Here is a 16330-nt window from a genome sequence, read left to right as displayed (position 1 = left end):
TTTTCTCCTATTTTTTGATACTGTACCAATTTAATGAACATCCTGACAATTCCTATTAGTCTTTTATATTGAGGGTTTACTGTATGGTAATTTCCCCTGTGCAGTTCTGACTGGTTGAAACACTATTTGGGAAGTTGCATCACCTAAGCTGCTATTGTCAATTCTGAAATGTTTAATATGGAATTCAGAATTAAAAGTGTATGAGCAGGGAGACTAACCTCTACCTTATAATTTTGGTTTCGCCACCTCCCTCAAGAAGATTTTCTTCCTTTTGCTGTATTATCGTTTGAACATTTTGGAGTAAAGGTTTTAAGTGCTAAGGGCTTGGATATCCAACAGACTTGTTGCTATGAGCGTGTTACATAGGAGTGGAAGCAAGGTATTTTATGATTTGATGTGATGTTGGAGTGAGAGTAAGAGTAACACTTATGAAGGAATTCAGGAAACCGATTAGCCGGACTTCAGTCCTGGGGCTGGAAGTACAGCGCCTGCACTCTGGAGGAGGGATAGGGATGTTACAGTTTGGAAGGTCATATGAACAGTGATGTCAGCACCCTTCTGGCAAGACAGTGAAAGTGCTTTCCTCTTTGCTGGGTCACCTTACCTTGGTGGAAGATAACTGGGGTGTTAATTTTTTTTTTAAATTCATTGTATTACTCTCAGAAACAAACATGAAAAAAAAAAAATCCTTAGCAGTAATATTATGGTAATTACATTGATATTCTTATTGTGTAGTTATGGAGCAAACTACATTTGCATGTGGTCACATATACCATGTGATCAACACTTATCACAAAAATGTATGATCAGTTAATGGGGTTTACTCTATTGCTACAATTTTTTTTTACATGTTACACTGTGCTCACTTGTATAACACAAAGAGTGACCAGGCATGTTTCCGTTTTTCTTATATACGTCTATTGCTGTTTTCATCAGATCATTGCATCTGCTGTACAATCAAGCCTCTGTATTTACTAGAGAGTTCTTTGCTAAAATCAGGATCTCAAAGTTTTGGTTTCATGTAGGTCATTTTAGGGTTTCAATATACCCCAAAAGTCAGAATGTTAAAGCTAGTAGAGACAGCACCAGAGTTGAAAAATTAGCACACATACATACGTACAAGCATGCGTGTGTGTAGGACCAAAGCGTCGTATTTGCTACCTAATTTGGAAGAATTAGACGAGCTCTCCTTGCCTTTTGATAAGTATACCATTATTGAACTGATTAAGTTGTACATAGTTGATTGCAAGTTTGAGTTTGAAGGGAAATCCCATGCTCAAAGGCAAAGAATGGCTATGGGTAATCCACTGTTTTTCCAACTGAGCAATTTGTATAAGTAGTTTTTCAAGACTAAGCTGTTGAAAGGTATCCCTCTCTGTAAAGCAGAATTACCAGGCAATCAGCATTATTGGACACTATCTTTCCCATACTAGTATAGTACAGTAAATAGAAGCTTTACTGTATATTTATTTGGTGTAAGTGAGGTGAGTTCCCATATGTTTGAAACAACCTAGTAAGAAAATAACTTCTATTTTTACATTACTGATGTGTAAGAAGTTGGTATCAAGTGATAAACACCATTATATCCACTCGTCCCAACAGCCCTATGTTAATCCTCCTCACACTCTTCAAATGCTTAAAGTAATGACTAATAAAGTGATGCAAGTTATACTGTAGAATAGTAAAAAAATATATTTGATTTTATTACCCAGAAGCTCACTTGGTAGTGAATTATGTAATGGACTACTTACGTACTGGGTGCACTCAACATTTATATCTGCCATACTACTACTGTAATACCTGTACATAAATCTAACACCTAAACACCTACATAGAATACATCAATATGAAAAATCTGAAAATCAATTAGGAGACAATTACCTCTATAATAAAATAATATTTATTCATTCAGGGTTAACTATGGCTGGAAAAAAAACAGTTGTATTTCACAAGAGGTACCTTCACATCTAACAATGAACAAAATAAATGTAAAGTACTTAATATCACTGCAATATGAACACAGGTGCCTTTACTACTGTACATGCATTGTGAAAGTGTAAAAAAGATTTTTTTTTAATAATAAATGATGCATTACGCACACAAAAATATTTTCTGTAAAGTGCAGGTTGTGTAAAACAAAGAAAAGGGTAGAAGTGTAGGTGTTCATCTTACTTCTCTAAAATATCCTCCACACATCCAAATTAGGAAATGAAGATTAGCGTTGGGATGAAGGACTTGCCCAAGCAGCTTTAGATGACTGGGAATCCGATATGCCCTTCAGAGAAATAGGAGGAATGTGTGGGTCAAAAGTCCAAAATAGGTCTTAAACAACCATTAGTTTGCTCTTTAATGAGGAGAGCAGAGAGATAAGTATGAAAAAGAGAAATAAAACAAAAGTTTCAAGAGGCAGTAATGGAAGAACTGGGGGACAAAATTAAGAGGAAAGGAAGCAAAGGGTAGGGACCATTCTTCTGTCTCTTACTCCTCCCTATTTCTATTAGAAAATAAGTATGAAGACTGAAATAGAGGAAGGGAAAACAATAAAGGTGGAGAAGCATGGAAGAAAAAATATAATTTTAGGGATAGGAACAGAGGGAGGAAAGAATAAGAAATAAACGAGTAGGAACAATAGAAGATGACCAGGGTAGAAGTTAATACTGTAATAAACTTAACACAGACCTGAAGCAGAAGTAGGTGATAAGAGATTTAGAGAAATTAAGAGAGAAATAAGGAAAAAACATAAGTGTTAAAGCTACAACAAATAAACTAAGCCCAAGTTATGGCTCTTACCATGAAATTATTTCTCATTCTCAAAACTATTTTCAATTAGAGAATTTTAATGTTTAAATTATGAATTTTTACTTTTCTTTAATTGATTTATGTATATTCTAATTTAAAAATTTAGTTTCCCAAATTTTGAAAACTCAAAAGAATAGAGTCCCACATAAGAAATTGTTGCATCTCATTATTCTGCTAAGCAAGTAATTGAAAATAACCTGTAATACATCATTTACATGAGCTCAATCTGAATGGATTTTTTTTTTTTTAACAAGTCGGCCGTCTCCCACCAAGGCAGGGTGACCCAAAAAGAGAGAAAATCCCCAAAAAGAAAATACTTTCATCATTCAACACTTTCACCTCACACATAATCATTGTTTTTGCAGAGGTGCTCAGAACACAACAGTTTAGAAGCATATACGTATAAAGATACACAACATATCCCTCCAAACTGCTAATATCCCGAAACCCCTCCATTAGAGTGCAGGCATTGTACAGTGGACCCCCGCATACCGTTGGCCTTACATAACGTTAAATCCGCATACCGATACATTTTATCGCTAAGATTTTGCCTCACATACCGCTAAAAAACCCGCTCAACGCTGTTCGTCCGAGACACGTCTAATGTGCGGCCTTAGCCAGCCTCACATGTTCCGCCGGTGGCACTGTTTACCAGCCAGCCTCCGCGGTAACATCCAAGCATACAATCGAAACATTTCGTATTATTACAGTGTTTTTGGTGATTTTATCTGCAAAATAAGTGACCATGGGCCCCAAGAAAGCTTCTAGTGCCAACCCTACAGGAATAAGGGTGAGAATTACTATACAGGTGAAGAAAGAGATCAATGATAAGTATGAAAGTGGAGTGCATGTCTCCGAGCTGGCCAGGTTGTATAATAAACCCAGTCAACCATCGCTACTATTGTGGGCAACAAAAAGGCAATCAAGGAAGCTGTTCTTGCCAAAGGTTCAACTGTGTTTTCGAAACAGAGATCGCAAGTGATGGAAGATGTTGAGAGACTCTTATTGGTGTGGATAAATGAAAAACAGATAGCAGGAGATAGCATCTCTCAAGTGATCATAAGTGAAAAGGCTAGGAAGTTGCATCAGGATTTAATTAAAAAAATGCCTGCAACTAGTGATGATGCGAGTGAATTTAAGGCCAGCAAAGGTTGGTTTGAGAGATTTAAGAAGTGTAGTGGCATACATAGTGTGATAAGGCATGGTGAGGCTGCCAGTTCAGACCACAAAGCAGCTGAAAAATATGTGCAGGAATTCAAGGAGTACATAGACAGTGAAGGACTGAAACCTGAACAAGTGTTTAATTGTGATGAAACAGGCCTGTTTTGGAAGAAAATGCCAAGCAGGACCTACATTACTCAGGAGGAAAAGGCACTCCCAGGACATAAGCCTATGAAAGACAGGCTTACTCTGTTGATGTGTTCCAATGCTAGTGGTGATTGCAAAGTGAAGCCTTTATTAGTGTATCACTCAGAAACTCCCAGAGCGTTCAGGCAAAAGAATATCCTCAAGGCTAATTTGTCTGTGCTGTGGAGGGCAAACAGTAAGGCATGGGTCACTAGGGACTTTTTCTATGACTGGTTACACCATGCATTTGCCCCCAATGTGAAAGATTACCTAACTGAAAAGAAATTAGACCTTAAGTGCCTCCTGGTGTTAGACAATGCCCCTGGTCATTCTACAGATGTGGCAGAGCGACTTTATGGGGACCTGAGGTTCATTAAGGTGAAGTTTTTGCCTCCTAAATCCACTCCTCTCCTGCAGCCCATGGACCAGCAGGTTACTGCAAACTTCAAAAAACTGTACACAAAAGCTCTGTTTGAAAGGTGCTTTGTAGTGACCTCAGAAACTCAAATGACTAAGAGAGTTTTGGAGAGAGAACTTTAATATCCTCAATTGTGTAAACCTTATAGGTAAGGCTTGGGAGGGAGTGACTAAGAGGACCTTGAACTCTGCTTGGAAGAAACTGTGGCCAGAATGTGTAGACCAAAGGGATTTTGAAGGGTTTGAGGCTAACCCTAGGAATCCTATGCCAGTTGAGGAATCAATTGTGGCATTGGGGAAGTCCTTGGGGTTGGAGGTTAGTGGGGATGATGTGGAAGAGTTGGTGGAGGAGGACAATGAAGAACTAACCACTGATGAGCTGCTAGATCAACTTCAACAGCAAGAGGCCAGACCTGAGGAAACTGGTTCGGAGGAGGGGAGAGAGAAATTGAAGAAGTTGCCTACTACAAAGATCAAGGAAATCTGTGCAATGTGGCTGAAAGTGCAAACCTTTATGGATGAAAATCACCCTCACACAGCTATTGCAAGCCGTGCTGGTGACTATTACACTGACAATGTTGTGAAACACTTTAGGGAAGTCATAAAGGAACGAGAGGTACAGGCCACTATGGACAGATATGTTGTGCGACAGAAGTCCAGTGACTCTGAAGCTGGTCCTAGTGGCATTAAAAGAAGAAGGGAAGTAACCCCAGAAAAGGACTTGACACCTCAAGTCTTAATGGAAGGGGATTCCCCTTCTAAACATTAAGACTCTCTCCTCCTCCCATCCCATCAATCATCACCAGATCTTCAATAAAGGTAAGTGTCATGTAATTGTGCATGCCTTTTTCAGTTTGTGTGTATTAAAATTAATATTTCATGTGGTAAAAATGTTTTTTTTTCATACTTTGGGGTGTCTTGCACGGATTAATTTGATTTCCATTATTTCTTATGGGGAAAATTCATTAGCATAATGATAATTTCGCATAACAATGAGCTCTCATGAACGGATTAATATCGTTATGCGGGGGTCCACTGTACTTCCCATTTCCAGGACTTAAGTCCGGCTATATAAAAATAACCGGTTTCCCTGAATCCCTTCACTAAATATTACCCTGCTCACACTCCAACAGATCGTCAGGTCCCAAATACCATTCGTCTCCAATCACTCCTATCGAACACACTCATGCACGCCTGCTGGAAATCCAAGCCCCTCGCCCACAAAACCTCCCTTACCCCTTCCTTCCAACCTCTTCGAGGACGACCCCTACCCCGCCTTCCTTCTACAGATTTAATAAAAAACTGTTCCAGTAAACTGCAGAATTTACTGATTTTACCTCTGAGATTCTTTTTTAAACACGAGTTTTCACACATACACTAATTCCATCAATGAACAATGAATACAGTAGAACCCCCATATCCACTGATTCAGTATCCAAAGCACAAAAGTAGAGGAGCTGGCAGTTTTTCAAAGCCTAAGAGAAGCCGTGAAGTGCTCCCCATCAGTGAAAGTGATAATTCTCCACTTATTGTGCATAATTTATAAATTAAACTTTATACGTAACAGGTAAGTACAGGTCTCCCTCAACATTCACGTTTTCAACTTTCACGGGCTTCACACATTCGCGAATTCCCAACCGCCAAATTCCCAGCCACCAAATTCCCAGCCGCCAAATCATATTTAAGTTTCCCGCCACCTGTGAGTCCCTACTACCCTCCCTCCGACCCCCGCAACTGGCAGCCAGCACTCCCACCACTCAGTGTGGTGAGTGTTTTGTTTATTCATTATTTGCTATTAAACTACAGTATAAATAATGTAAACCCATTCATGACTTCATATTGGAATGGCTATTCGAACAGGTATTAGACGGTGACATCGTGCGTTTACTCTTTAACACTGCAAAGAATTAAACATTTCTGCTACAGCTAATAATAACAATAGTAGTAGTAATAATAATAATAATAATAATAATAATAATAATAATAATAAATATGATATAATCGAAGAAGGAAATTGTACAAAAATACGAGGGAGTGGTTGACACATCGTCAGTGTGACTTTGTTTATGCTGGAGTGAACATTAGTCTCCCTGCTCTTCCAAACATTTCACAATAATTCATTGTGTTTGGTGCTTGTAGATTGAGTGTGACTGGAGTGGTAGAGGCAGTGATTGAGGCAATGGTATTTAATAACATACATGTTAATAATAATACATGTTATTAATTTTTCTTTTTTCAACAAGTCGGCCGTCTCCCACCGAAGCAGGGTGATTAATAATAATATGTACTATTATTATTTATAACATATATGTTATTAAATACATACATATTAATAATAATACATGTTATTAATAATATGTACTATTATTATTTATAACATTTTTTTTTTTTTAACAAGTCGGCCGTCTCCCACCGAGGCAGGGTGACCCAAAAAAGAAAGAAAATCCCCAAAAAGAAAATACTTTCATCATCATTCAACACTTTCACCACACTCACACATTATCACTGTTTTTGCAGAGGTGCTCAGAATACAACAGTTTAGAAGCATACACATATAAAGATACACAACATATCCCTCCAAACTGCCAATATCCCAAACCCCTCCTTTAAAGTGCAGGCATTGTACTTCCTATTTCCAGGACTCAAGTCCGACTATATGAAAATAACCGGTTTCCCTGAATCCCTTCACTAAATATTACCCTGCTCACACTCCAACAGATCGTCAGGTCCCAAGTACCATTCGTCTCCATTCACTCCTATCTAACACGCTCACGCACGCTTGCTGGAAGTACAAGCCCCTTGCCCACAAAACCTCCTTTACCCCCTCTCTCCAACCCTTTCGAGGACGACCCCTACCCCGCCTTCCTTCCCCTATAGATTTACAGTATATGCTTTCCACATCATTCTACTTTGATCCATTCTCTCTAAATGACCAAACCACCTCAACAACCCCTCTTCTGCCCTCTGACTAATACTTTTATTAACTCCACACCTTTTCCTAATTTCCACACTCCGAATTTTCTGCATAATATTTACACCACACATTGCCCTTAAACAGGACATCTCCACTGCCTCCAACCGTCTCCTCGCTGCTGCATTTACCACCCAAGCTTCACACCCATATAAGAGTGTTGGTACTACTATACTTTCATACGTTCCCTTCTTTGCCTCCATAGATAACGTTTTTTGACTCCACATATACCTCAACGCACCACTCACCTTTTTTCCCTCATCAATTCTATGATTAACCTCATCCTTCATAAATCCATCTGCCGACATGTCAACTCCCAAGTATCTGAAAACATTCACTTCTTCCATACTCCTCCTCCCCAATTTGATATCCAATTTCTCTTTACCTAAATCATTTGATACCCTCATCACCTTTCTCTTTTCTATGTTCACTTTCAACTTTCTACCTTTACACACATTCCCAAACTCATCCATTAACCTTTGCAATTTTTCTTTAGAATCTCCCATAAGCACAGTATCATCAGCAAAAAGTAACTGTGTCAATTCCCATTTTGAATTTGATTCCCCAAAATTTAATCCCACCCCTCTCCCGAACACCCTAGCATTTACTTCCTTTACAACCCCATCTATAAATATATTAAACAACCATGGTGACATTACACATCCCTGTCTAAGACCTACTTTTACTGGGAAGTAGTCTCCCTCTCTTCTACACACCCTAACCTGAGCCTCACTATCCTCATAAAAACTCTTTACAGCATTTAATAACTTACCACCTATTCCATATACTTGCAACATCTGCCACATTGCTCCTCTATCCACTCTATCATATGCCTTTTCTAAATCCATAAATGCAATAAAAACTTCCCTACCTTTATCTAAATACTGTTCACATATATGCTTCAATGTAAACACTTGATCTACACATCCCCTACCCACTCTGAAACCTCCTTGCTCATCCGCAATCCAACATTCTGTCTTACCTCTAATTCTTTCAATTATAACGTTACCGTACACTTTTCCTGGTATACTCGGTAAACTTATTCCTCTATAATTTTTAGTCTCTTTTGTCCCCTTTCCCTTTATATAAAGGGACTATACATGCTCTCCGCCAATCCCTAGGTACCTTCCTCTCTTTCATACATTTATTAAACAAAAGTACCAACCACTCCAACACTATATCCCCCCCTGCTTTTAACATTTCTGTCATGATCCCATCAGTTCCAGCTGCTTTACCCCCTTTCATTTAACGTAATGCCTCACGTACCTCCACCACACTTAAAACTAGATAAAATAATAGTACATAGTAATTATTACTTAAAACTAAACATAGAAGAGTGGTTAGCTGTTTTACAATCTTATTTGGGCTTAATAAATCTTATGTATACGTACTTAGTACAAAATCTAATTTACAAGGAATGGTGCAGATGGTAATATTTTATGGAATGGCAGAATTAAAAGTCAGTAGGTCATATGATAAAACTAGCCAGTAGATGTTTGGTTGATTTGGTTAATATTGTGAGATAAGATGATTTTTTAGCAGAATCCTAAATTTATAAGATATAGGGGTCCTTCTGTACATCACAAAGAAGAAAAAAAAAATTGGAGAGAAGTAGCAAAGGATTTTACATTCCTTCTAAGGCTAAGTCACTTGTGGCACTCTACCTTGCAACTCATCAACAAGAAATACCAGTAAAAACAAGTCTTAGGGGACACTAGCTCTTATTTTTCATATTACATTCATGGGGAAGCACTAAATGTGCCATTGAAAAATCCTGTGTCTAGGGAATCACTATAACATTAGTGTAATGTGGTAAAGGTGTACTTGCACATAACATAACACAGGAGGGCTCCATTTATACAGAAGGTTACATTCCAGGCTACCATTGTAAAGTCAATCATAGCCTTTTCTCGCTTTCAAATGCATATAAAACCTGAAAACATGTTTACCCTATCATATATTAAGTGAGCAATAGAGCTAGGCCTAAAAATTCCATATACAGTACACACATCCTTAGCTTATAGTGAGTGGTAAATACATTTACTGTAGACAATCTGAATAAATGAAGAATGGGTATAACTGAAAACTGGTGCATCGATTTTTATTTCACAGCCACTCCCTCTTAGGATTTCTACTCAATATATATTCTATGGGCTTATATTTATCTCCTTACTGAAGTTTTGCTACTGTCAATGTGCACTGGTTCTGGTTAACATTAGTGTTAATATATTTGAAATATTATTACATATATTGATAATAGTCAATAGTAAAGTTCCTTTATAAAGGGAAGGGGGACAAAAGAGCTTTAGAGTGGGTAGGGGAATTGTAGATCAAGTGTTTACATTAAAGCATATACAGCAGGGCCCCGCTTTACGGCATTTCACTTTACGGCGTTCCGCTAATACGGTCATTTCAAATTATGACCAAAACTCGCTATATGGCTCCCCCCACCTGACTTTCTAATACGGTCACCGCGTCCCACCCTGTTTGTTTACATTCTTCGTGAGCTCAGTAAGCACTAAGTCTCTCCATTTTGTCTGGAAACTCCAAAATTTCAAATGTTTTTAAAAGTTATTTCATATTTTATATATACTCTGATAATTATACTTATGTATAACTGTACTTAAATAAACTTACATGCTGTGCTGGCATGCAGGTACACATTAAAATCAGTAAGAGTGTCTTATGTCTCCAGACGTCATATTAGTAATGATAATAATAATCATCGAGTCTCATTTAAATGTCATATATTACGTTAAATACACATTTTCATTAATCCATCTATGATATTTTTCAAAATTATATAATAAACACGATACATAACATAAGATGATAAATACACCCCACAATAGAATAAATAAACATAAATATGAGATGTGGTAGCAGACGACTTGCACAAGTGATGCTATATTAGAAATGATAATAATAATAATCACCGAGTCTCATTAAATGTTGTATATTGCGTTAATATACACATTTTCATTAATCCATCCATGATATTTTTTCAAAATTATATAATAAACACGATACATAATATAAAAAGATGATAAATACACCCTACAATAGAATAAATAAACATAAATATGAGATGTGGTAGCCAGATAACTTGTACAAGTGATGCCAAGAATAACATTTTCTCTAATCTAACATAAGAGAAAATGTGTTACTGGGGGTAACTGCAGAAAATTATTCCTTTCGTATGTATGTAAGTTTATTCAGGTATACACAAATACAGTTACATAGAATTATCATACATAACAACATATGTGTAGAGAACCTAGGATAACCCAACAAAGTCAGAGTGACTTATTTCCATTGCCTTCACTCAGAGCATCATTTCTTCTCAAGATGAACATCAAAATGGTATACAATACCGACAGGTTGTTAGGTAAGACACATATGCAACAGTTAGACAACTTTATTCCGAAACGTTTCGCCTACACAGTAGGCTTCTTCAGTCGAATACAGAAAGTAGGCAGGAACAGTAGAGATGTGAAGACGATGTAATCAGTCCATCACCCTTAAAGTCGTAGAATTTGAGGTTGTCAGTCCCTCGGCCTGGAGAAGTTCAGTTCCATAGTCAGGAACTATCCTGACTATGGAACTGAACTTCTCCAGGCCGAGGGACTGACAACCTCAAATTCTACGACTTTAAGGGTGATGGACTGATTACATCGTCTTCACATCTCTACTGTTCCTGCCTACTTTCTGTATTCGACTGAAGAAGCCTACTGTGTAGGCGAAACGTTTCGGAATAAAGTTGTCTAACTGTTGCATGTGTGTCTTACCTAACAACATTTCTTCTCAAAATGATGTTACATGAGAATGGGAGTGTTCTTCTTTATTTATTCTACCATATCAATGTAGAGACAACCTGTACACAATGTAACTTGTACACAAACCAGACGTGTACACTTCGTTTACAAAACTTACCTTCGCCTGGTTTGTTTACATAACTCTGCGCCTGTCCTCTCTTATGCACTCATTCTTTCTCTCATTTATTCGTTTTATCTCATTTACTTACTCCTGACCCTACATTAAGACTACAAATATTTTAAGGTAAGTAATGAGTGAACTGTATATACATTTTATCGCTCTGGGATGCTTAAATGTAATAAAATATTATGTGTAGGTGGGTTGGCCTGGTATGGTAGCCCGGCTGACTACCATACATACCACACTTGATTTTTTACAATAAATACTACTTATCTCACCCTATACAGCAGGGCCCCACTTATACGGCAGGTTAGGTTCCAGGCTACTGCCGTAAAGCGGAAACCGCCGTAAAGTGGAACACCCTTTTTTTTCCACTTATAAATGCATACAAACACTAGATAACAAGTTTACACTAACATATATTAAGTTAGCAATAAAACCAGGCATTAAAAAACAATAAAAAAGTACAATACACACATAGTGCACTCATTACTTACCTTAAAATATTTATAGTCTTAATCTAGGGTGAGACAAGTAGTATTTATTGTAAGAAATCAAGTGTGGTATGTATGGTAATCAGCCAGGCTACCTTACCAGGCCACCCCACCCACACATACTATTCTATGATATTTAAGCATCCCAGAGCGATAAAATGTATATACAGTTCACTCATTACTTACCTTAAAATATAGGGTGAGATGAGTAGTATTTATTGTAAGAAATCAAGTGTGGTATGTATGGTAGTCAGCCGGGCTACCATACCAGGCCAACCCACCCACACATACTATTCTATGATATTTAAGCATCCCAGAGCGATAAAATGTATATACAGTTCACTCATTACTTACCTTAAAATATTTGTAGTCTTAATGTAGGGTCAGGAGTAAGTAAATGAGATAAAACGAATAAATGAGAGAGAGAAAGAATGAGTACATGAGAGGGGACAGGCGCAGAGTTATGTAAACAAACCAGGCGAACGTAAGTTTTGTAAACAAACGAAGTGTACACGTCTGGTTTGTGTACAAGTTACATTGTGTACAGGTTGTCTCTACATTGATACGGTAGAATTAATAAAGAAGAACACTCCCATTCTCATGTAACATCATTTTGAGAAGAAATGAAGCTCTGAGTGAAGGCAATGGAAATAAGTCACACTGACTTTTTTGGGTTATCCTAGGTTCTCTACACATATGTTGTTATGTATGATAATCTATGTAACTGTATTTGTGTATACCTGAATAAACTTACATACATATGAAAGGAATAATTTTCTACAGTTACCCCCAGTAACACATTTTCTCTTATGTTAGATTAGTGAAAATGTTATTCTTGCCGTCACTTGTACAAGTTATCTGGCTCCCACATCTTATATTTATGTTTATTTATTCTATTGTGGGGTGTATTTATCATCTTTTTATGTTATGTATCGTGTTTATTATATAATTTTGAAAAAAATATCATGGATGGATTAATGAAAATGTGTATATTAACGTAATATACGACATTTAATGACTCGGTGAGTATTGTTATTATTATTATTATCATTTCTAATATGGCGTCACTTGTGCAAGTCGTCTGCTACCACATCTCACATTTATGTTTATTTATTCTACTGTGGGGTGTATTTATCTTATTTATATGTTATGCATCGTGTTTATTATATAATTTTGAAAAAATATCATAGATGGATTAATGAAAATGTGTATATTAACATAATATACGACATTTAAATGACTCGATGATTATTATTATCATTACTAATATGACGTCTGGAGACATAAGACACTTACCGATTTTAATGTTTACCTGCATGCCAGCACAGTATGTAAGTTTATTTAGGTACAGGTATACAATACATACAGGTATACAATTAACCATCTCAGACCACTAATTACCCAACAAAAGGCTGCAGTTAGAATGATAACAAATTCTCACTACAGGCAGCACACTCCACCAATATTCAATACACTAAACCTACTCACCATACAAAACATCCATACTTATTACTGCACCTATTACATACATAGAACACTTAACTCTGATATTAACCCTCCCCTCAAACATCTCCTTGCCAACCTCAACAGAACACATGACCATAACACAAGGCACAGATCACTCTTTGATGTTCCTCGTGTCCATCTCACACTATGCAAAAACTCAATGCACATAAAAGGCCCTAAAATCTGGAATTCATTACCTGTAAATATAAAAGAAACACAACCTGTTTATAAATTCAAGTCTCTTCTCAAAGATTACTTACTCACCCAAAACCAAATAAATACTGAATAACTGAACATTATAAATTGTATATCTTAAATGTTTCTCACAATTATATCACATAAATGTTAAACCTAAAACCCAATCTAACTTTATTATTTTTTAAATACACTACCTAACAGAATCACTACCTAACTGAATGCAACCATATGACCTGTCTTTGTAATACTCACTTGTGCTTTATAGTTATCTGTTTACATTAATGTTTTATCACTGATTTCATCATTGCTTAGTAGCAGCGCTGTATAGTCCTTGTGGCTTAGCGCTTCTTTTTGATTATAATAATAATAATAATAATAATCATTGCTTAGTTAATCTTAAGTTAATTTTAAGCCAGCCCGTAATGCTATGCATAGTATAAGTGGCTTTGGCATACTGCTCTTATCTGTATTTTTTTTGTACCTCTGTATGTGTGCACAAATTGGAAATAAATAAATAAATAAATAAATAAATAATTATCAGAGTATATATAAAATATGAAATAACTTTTAAAAACATTTGAAATTTTGGAGTTTCCAGACAAAATGGAGAGACTTAGTGCTTACTGAGCTCACGGAGAATGTAAACAAACAGGGTGGGGCACGGTGACCGTATTAGAAAGTCAGGTGGGGGGAGCCGTATAGCGAGTTTTGGTCATAATTTGAAATGACCGTATTAGAGGAATGCCGTAAAGTGAAACGCCGTAAAGCGGGGCCCTCACTGTATTTCAAGGTAAGTACTGAGTGAACTGTATATACACTTTATCGCTCTGGGATGCTTAAGTATCATAGAATTGTATGTGTGGGTGGGGTGGCCTGGTATGGTAGCCTGACTGACTACCATACATACCACACTTGATTTCTTACAATAAATACTACTTGTCTCACCCTAGATTAAGACTATAAATATTTTAAGGTAAGTAATGAGTGCACTATGTGTGTATTGTACTTTTTTATTGTTTTTTGATGCCTGGTTCTATTGCTAACTTAATATATGTTAGTGTAAACTTGTTATCTAGTGTTTGTATGCATTTGTAAGTGGAAAAAAAGGGTGTTCCACTTTACGGCGGTTTCCGCTTTACGGCGGTAGCCTGGAACCTAACCAGCCGTATAAGTGGGGCCCTACTATATGTGAACAGTATTTAGATAAAGGTAGGGAAGTTTTCATTGCATTTATGGATTTAGAAAAGGCATATGATAGGGTGGATAGGGGAGCAATGTGGCAGATGTTGCAAGTAAATGGAATAAATAGTAAGTTCCTAAATGCTTTAAAAAGTTTTTATGAGGATAGTGAGGCTCAGGTTAGGGTGTGTAGAAGAGAGGGAGATTACTTCCTGGTAAAAGTAGACCTTAGACAGGGATGTGTAATGTCACCATGGTTGTTTAATATATTTATAGATGGGGTTGTAAAAGAAGTAAATGCTAGGGTGTTGGGGAGAGGGGTGGGATTAAATTATGGGGAATCAAATACAAAATGGGAGTTGCCACAGTTACTTTTTGCTGATAATACTGTGCTTATGGGAGATTCTAAAGTTGCAAAGGTAAGTGGACAACTTTGGGAGGGTGTGTAAAGGTTGAAAGTTGAAAGTGAACATAGATAAGAGTAAGGTGATAAAGGTATCAAATGATTTAGATAAAGAAAAATTGGATATCACATTGGAAAGAGGGAGTATGGAAGAAGTGAATGTTTTCAGATATTTGGGAGTTGATGTGTCAGTGGATGGGTTTATGAAGGATGAAGTTAACCATAGAATTGATGAAGGAAAAAAGACGAGTGGTGCGTTGAGGTACATGTGGAGACAAAAAAAGTTATCTATGGAGGCAAAGAAGGGAATGTATGAAAGTACAGCGGACCCCCGCATAACGATCACCTCCGAATGCGACCAATTATGTAAGTGTATTTATGTAAGTGCGTTTGTACGTGTATGTTTGGGGGTCTGAAATGGACTAATCTACTTCACAATATTCCTTATGGGAACAAATTCGGTCAGTACTGGCACCTGAACATACTTCTGGATTGAAAAAATATCGTTAACCGGGGGTCCACTGTATAGTGATACCAACACTCTTTTATGGGTGTGAAGCTTGGGTTGTAAATGCTGCAGCGAGGAGGTGGTTGGAGGTGACTGGAGGTAGTGGAGATGTCCTGTCTAAGGGCAGTGTGTGGTGTAAATATTATGCAGAAAATTCAGAGTGTGGAAATTAGATGTGGAGTTAATAAAGGTATTAGTCAGAGGGCTGAAGAGGGGTTGTTGAGGTGGTTTGGTCATTTAGAGAGAATGGATCGAAGTAGAATGACATGTAGAGCATATAAATCTGAAGGGGAAGGAAGGCGGGGTAGGGGTCATCCTCGAAAAGGTTGGGAGGGAGGGGGTAAAGGAGGTTTTGTGGGCGAGGGGTTTGGACTTCCAGCAAGCGTACGTGAGCATGTTAGATAGGAGTGAATGGAAACGAATGGTTTTTGGGACCTGACGAGCTGTTGGAGTGTGAGCAGGGTAATGTATGGTGAAGGGATTCAGGGAAACCAGTTATAATTATATATTATATATGCAATAAAAACTTCCCTACCTTTATCTAAATACTGTTCACATATATGCTTCAATGT

General features: G+C 37.2%; 1 protein-coding gene across 2 annotated transcripts in view; it reads right to left on the bottom strand.

Annotated features, from left to right (window-relative positions):
* The window catches only part of Flo1 (flotillin-1), a 194786-nt gene that overhangs the window by 4446 nt on the left and 174010 nt on the right, over positions 1–16330 (bottom strand). The gene's annotated exons all lie outside the window — the stretch shown is intronic.

This window comes from Cherax quadricarinatus, chromosome 30, assembly GCF_038502225.1.
Source record: "Cherax quadricarinatus isolate ZL_2023a chromosome 30, ASM3850222v1, whole genome shotgun sequence".
Taxonomy (NCBI): Eukaryota; Metazoa; Arthropoda; class Malacostraca; order Decapoda; family Parastacidae; genus Cherax; species Cherax quadricarinatus.
Note: the sequence above shows the minus strand (reverse complement) of the source record. Positions and strands in the feature narration are given on the sequence as shown.